The sequence below is a fragment of the Eubalaena glacialis genome, chromosome 4, assembly GCF_028564815.1.
Source record: "Eubalaena glacialis isolate mEubGla1 chromosome 4, mEubGla1.1.hap2.+ XY, whole genome shotgun sequence".
Lineage (NCBI taxonomy): Eukaryota > Metazoa > Chordata > Mammalia > Artiodactyla > Balaenidae > Eubalaena > Eubalaena glacialis.
The window spans coordinates 107,212,440-107,219,392 of record NC_083719.1 but is presented as its reverse complement, the minus strand read 5'-3'; positions in this window follow the sequence as shown (position 1 = coordinate 107,219,392).

Genomic DNA, 6,953 nt, shown 5'->3' with positions numbered 1-6,953 from the left:
TTTACCAGTAATAGGAAAAGAGTTCCAGAATTTCTTATTATATTTTCTTTAAGTCAAAATTGAGAACAATTCACTGTTATTTCTTAAGAAAAACACTGCTGGCTAAATATCTCTCAAATATGAGTAACCAAATTCAACTGAATTTTGTTAGCTAAACCTCACGTGGGACCTGACTTAACCTCATAAAACCCTTCATCAAACACACACACCTAATTCCATGAAGCACTGGTAAGTAAGGTTGATTTTTACTGACATTTTCATGGGGAGATAGGGTAGTGCTTTAAATCCCACACCATATAGCAAGGCTTTCTAAACATCCTCTTCAAAGATCAGTTCTGAATGCCCTCCATTTCCCCTTCAGATTCTATCTCCACCTTTCTCCACCCTGTCCTGTGCCTTAGAAGGTGGACCTGTGTTGACTACATCATTGGGCTTCCTTGCCCTGTGGCCAATGGTGAGTTCCAGCAAGAAGTAAGAACAGAGTAAGAGACTGAGATCCCCCAGTCTGGATGTTGTCTTTATCCCACATCCTAAGATGGAAGGTTTTACCCCTGGATAGGCAGCCATTTTATCATGGGGCTCACAGCCTCCAGGTTCTGATAATTGGTACTTCCCTTTGGATCTGGGAATGATAATAATGTCTTTTATTATTTTTTTTAAATTAATGCAGGGATTCTGCACTGTCCCTTATGGTTTTCCTACATACTGCATACATCTCAATCAATAGTCCCTTAATTAAACTCACTTCAAATTACCCTAATTTGAATGTGCCATCTGTTTTCTGCCAGTACCACCAGCCAATCTAATATCCCCATTTCCCCCAAAGCTCTACTGTCTAAGGTACATGTCGCGTGTCTGTATCTTTCTCAGCCGCTCTCATTCCTCCCTGATATATCCTCCTCCAGACAGTGTTCCACATGCTGAGCCCATTCTGCACTCACACACAAAATGCTCATCTAGAAGTTTTAGCAAAATGAAATCTGGTTATTAGCTTAAAGAACAACCATTTTCTCTACCTCAGAACCTGTTCTGGGAAGATCCACTGTATTTTACTACAGTTTCCTGCTGGTTAGAAGGACTGCAATATTTCCTTGTGGCACCTAGAGTCACCCACTCATGGTCCATTCACCCACCAATCCCCCCGGTTCTTTTATGGGGTAGAGTGTAGGACTATTTCTGAATCTCTCTTTACTCTGCTGGGTTCACCAAGGCATTTAGAAATATAAAACCGGGGCAAGTACTACACCTGCAATGCAGATACATTCAATAGCATCCATATTCAAGGAGGAGGAGGAAAGCAGAGTTTTGAGTCAGGTTCCCTTCTCCATTTCTCCTACATGAAGCCTCCCCTATGTTTCCAACTCATATCTATAAGCAGCATCAAGGGAACCCCTTCCAATTCCTGTAAATGTAGAAGACTTGTGCACTCTGCCATAAAATGTATTACACCCTCTCTCTAACTTTTTGAAATGTTAGAACATTTCAAACTCCCAAAGTCCAGAGAAGACTTCAGTTTGATTGTGAACATGTCCTATTCATATGAGGCTCTTCTAGATATATCAGTTTATGCTTCAAGGGCTCAACAATAGCAAATCAGGGGTGTGATCTCTGGCAGGGGCCATGGACTGGCTGCGAGGAGCCAACCAGGCCAAGTTTTGGGCCAGCATCTTGCTCCTCATGAGGTTCAGATGCTGAGTTATACACCTAGGGACTCCGGCTTCCCTGAGTCAGCCAAGCAGCTACTGACAAAATTGTGTTGGCTGGCAAGGTCTATCTGGGGTTTAAAAGCAGTGTTTAGACACCAGTGGCCCCCGCACTAACCTGCTCTAGCTGATGAGTTTTGGAACTGTGTTGCCCACCATGTTTTTACAAGGCTCGTTGTCAGTGTCTCTCAAATTTAAACGTAAGTGCCGAGCAACTTTGTTTCCTGTTGACAAGCTCTCGCAGACTAAGCAACAGAATCAAGTCTCTCTCCCAGGCCTTGCTGAATTATCTTTAGACATTATGGTACAAGCACAGTCCCTAATGCGGGTCCTAAAACAGGACCCTGTAAAGTTCCATTCAGTTCTCCTCTTACAAGACTTGCTATCTACATGTCCCTGAAATGTTTTAACCTTGACTCAGAGTCATCTGCCCTCCCTGGCTCTACACTCCTTGAAAACTCTTCTAGTAACTAATCGCAAGAGGCTTCTATTCTTCTATTCATGGTTCCATAGCTAGCCTGATGGTTTTCCCCATAGCAGAGTATTTTAACAGAGGATGCCTGGTCTCAGTTGCCTTTAGATATTTGTTGGTTAATGAATGATTATTAGGAAATCGCCATATCTTTTCACCAGAGAACTATTGGAATATAAGTCTTCAAGATTAAATTCAGAGACTCAGGTGCTATTCCGGCCACCTACTAGCCAAGTGATTTCTAACCAGTCTTTCTGAGCCTCGGTTTACTCTTCAGAAAATTAGAGCACTGGACTAAATCACGGAAGATAAACAGTTTTCCTCCCATGTGTCAACTTCTGTTTGAATAGTAATGGCTAACCATAGTGCTGTATTGAAAAAGATTCAATAGTCAAGTTCAGGCTCTGTGGGAAAGAAGGTTATAAGAGGTGAAGGGTCAGGACTCATACTATGTATTTGCCTCTCCTGGACTAGATGATTTCTAATTCCCCTATTCAAAGCAAAATCATGACAGACATTAAAGATTTCTTCAGTGCCTGACCAGGAGCCACTGGTCCATCTGTAGATGGGCCTATTAGCTAATAAGCCATTTTGAGTGCATTGGCCTGGAGAATATAGAAATGCCAGTCAAGGATTCCAGGTAATGCAGTGAGTGCTATCTTAGTCACTGTGTAATTCCTTCTGGGAGGTCTATATCCCTGTTAATATCGTGAAGTATAATCATATCAATTCTCCAAAGGTAAACATGTTCACATGACAACTATATTATTTGTCATGTTAGAAATGGATATGAATTTTCTCAATAAACTGTTTCCCTCAATCACTCTTTAAAAATACAAATTATACTTTTATATGCTGAAATATGGGGGCTGATATCTGCAAAAGAATTCTGTGTAGGTTTTAAATAAAATTAATTTCCAAAATATACAAACAGCTTATACAGCTCAATATCAAAAAAACAAACAACCAAATAAAACATGGGCAGAAGACCTAAATAGATATTTCTCCAAAGAAGATATACAGGTGACCAGCAGGCACATGAAAAGATGCTCAACATCACTAATTATTAGAGAAATGCAAATCAAAACCACAATGAGGTATCATTGCACACCGGTCAGAATGGCCATCATCAAAAGGTCTATAAATAATAAATGTTGGAGAGGATGTGGAGAAAAGGGAACCCTCCTACACTGTTGGTGGGAATGTAAATTGATGTTGCCACTATGGAGAACAGTATGGAGGTTTCTTAAAAAGACTAAAAATAGAGCTACCATATGATCCTGCAATCCCATTCCTGGGCATATATCCAGAGAAAACTCTAACTCGAAAAGATACATGCACCCCCAATGTTCATAGCAGCACTATTTACAATAGCCAAGACATGGAAGCAACCTAAATGTCCATGGACAGATGAATGGATAAAGAAGATATATATGTAGAGGAATATTACTCAGACATAAAAAAGAATGAAATAATGCCATTTGCAGTGACATGAATGGACCTAGAGATTATCATACTAAGTGAAGTAAGTCAAAGACAAATATGATATGATGTCACTTATATATAGAATCTAAAAACAATGATATAAAAGAACTTATTTAGAAAACAGAAATAAACTCACAGACATAGAAAACCAACTTATGGTTACCAAAGGGGAAAGGGGGTGAAGGAGGGGTAAATTAGGAGTTTGGGATTAATAGATACATACTACAGTATATAAAATAAGTAAACAACAAGGACCTACTGTATAGCACAGGGAACTATTTTCAATATCTTGTAATAACCATTAATGGAAAAGAATCTGAAAAAGAATATATATATATGTATAACTGAATCACTAAAAAAAATACAAATTCCACTTTTATACTTTGAAATATGGGGACTGATATCCACAAAAGAATTGTATGTAGGTTTTAAACACACTTGTTCTTTTATGTTTACAGTAAAATGTTAAGCCCAAAGTGACTACTTCTTAATTTTGGTCTTTTTATTTTTTCTGTTAGTAAAGCATATGTACAATATGCGAAATATTTTACCCTAGGCTGTAAAGGGGAAGGGTGTAACTAACATTTCCTTTTCAGTCTGAAAATTTACAGGAATGCGCTAGCACATCTGTATGGAATTAGCAGAGCTGATTCTATAGATTCATGTGACCCACCAGTTCTAGTTTCCGTGCTTCTGAGATCAGCCTTTTTTTTTCTCCCTTTTAATAAAAATATGACTTGTCTATATTATGGGTAACATAATTAAACTAGGATAATACAAAGTTGCTTAAATATAAACTCCAAACCATCAAGTTGCTTCATATGTTTGCATTCACTTGTAAAATATGGTCTCCTGAGATATCTTTCATTGGGCTAAACACCAAAACAAGCAAATGGAAAAACTGAAAAATAAAAAGACAGCATTATGGGATTTCAAGGTTGACAAATTAAGCGTTCCTATGTAATAAAATGATTTCATCTTGGAATCTTCTTTTGCTATTTAATTTATGGACTCTGTGTGATCCAAGATTACATTTCACAAAAGTGTAAATACATTTAAGACAGAGTACACGTGCTTCATTAATCATGCTATCAGACATTCAGTCCTAAACCGTAGGCATTTTTTATGTGGCTCCACTGGGAAATCACTCATGGTGTTAATATTTTTGACTCCTAAGGGCTTGTTTACTTCAACTTTTTACTTTTTTTTTAAATTAGAGTTCCAGTTTATTAGAGAAGCTTATTTGTCTATATAAGCCATTGAAAAGACATACAACTTAGAAACAGTGACAGAATATAGTGCATAATATCAGAAGCCTTGAGAAAGATGCTCGATTGTTTTTTAATACCAAGCCATAGGTCCAAAATGACAGGAGAGCTCTCTTTTATCGACTAAAAACATACGATTATATAAGCACACATATAAGAAGCAAACTACAAGCCAGTACAAACTAATTACAGTTCTGTGGAAGAGTTTTATGTCTAAGTCTTTAGAGTAGTCAAAAATATTTTCTAGAGGAATTAGTAAAGGTAGTGTAGAGTGGATACATTTTAAAATGCAGTTTGTTAGAGATGAAAGAAAAGTTATATTCTATGTAAAGTGACACATGCAGAAGTTTGGAGACAATAACATAAGTGTAAAGATCCATGTTAGTAATCAGTAATGATGATAATAACAATGATTGGACAATAACATGTAGGACTAGAGAGAAATCTCACTTATTTCACAGAAGTAGAAAATCCAGGCCAAGTGTATTTCCAAGTATGAGATAGGGTAGTTGATATCTTGGAATACACTAAGAAGTTTGGATTTTATTTTAGAAGCTGTAAAGAGGGGGGATATTGTGTCTGAGCTGGGAGTGAGGAAGATGACTTGTCCAGTCTGGTTCTATATAAAAATGTGTCTATATAAAGAGGGATTTACTATGGCATGATGGTTGCTAAGAAGGCTAAGTAGTATCTAGTTTGGGGGGAAAGTGAGTTTGAAACAAGGTCATAAAAATGGAGTGTTAAGAAACTGGAAACTCTGCAAAGCAAAATTCAGGCTGGAGAGAGAAAAAGTAGAGAAACACTAAGATGGTAACCCTAGGAAAACCCATAATGGTCTGTTGTTATGTCAATTCCAAGGTCATCTTAAAAAATCATTACATGAAAGAAGGTAAAAATATTTCAATACCACTTTTGAATTAAAAAAATAAATCTAGTGTAACACCAAAGGTAGCCAAGTCTATGTTGTTCTTTTGAAACACTAAGAGAATTAAACTTTAAAAAGTCTTCAGTAAAACTTTAAAAATATCATCTTAGCGATAAAGTCACTAAAAAGATATTAATACAAATATAAGGAAAATTGTAGGAAAAAATTTTACTTGCTTTATATATTGAGAAAGGGATTTAAACGAACTTTTGAGAAGTATCTTAAGAATGAACATCCTTTAACATAGTAGCTTAAATTACTCTTCATATGATCAGGGAGCCATTCTGTATTTGAACAGGAAAATCTTATTTATAAAGGGTTTCCTCATCCAAGAACCTTAAATGTGCTATTTCAATTGGCTTCAAAAATTTACTCCATGAATTGCCTAATATAGTTTAAAGATGGGAAATTTGAAACTGCCAGACTCTACTTTCATAAGAAACTTTCACTATTCCAGAGGGATGAAGGGAAGGAGGACAGAAGTAAAAGAAAATGGGAGTGTGTAAAAGAAATTCAGACAAATCCATAATTAATTCAAAAATTTTAAATATTAAACATGTAAGTCTACTAGCAACTTAATATCACTTGCATCTATTTTCACTTTTCCTAGGGAAATACTCTTAATTGAATTAAGAAATTCCTTTGGTTGATGGGGGGGGGAAAGCAAAAACTTGCTTATTCACTGTTCTTTTAAAGTGGATAATAGAGTTTTTATTGACTATATTTACACGGTTTCAGAAAAAATTAAATCAATTTCCTGCATATTGTGCCAATATAATAGCCAAAAACGATTTTGGAAAAGGCATACAAAAGTAAAAATAATATAAAAGTGAGTGCAGTAATTTAAAGTTTTTGTTTAGATAAATGGTTTGGTTTCTTAAATAAATTAGATGACTTAGAAAGTGGAAAATGAGCATTTTCAAGATGAATATTTCAGTAATATAAGTTAAAGCCGTAATATATGCCAATATTAACGTATCCCTAAGAATCTTATCCTTGTTTCTACACCAGGAAGAGTCTCAAACAGAGATTTCATGTGTTCCCTTTTAAAGTTTTAAAAATAAAAATTCAATGGGTAAATATTTAGAGAGTAATAACAA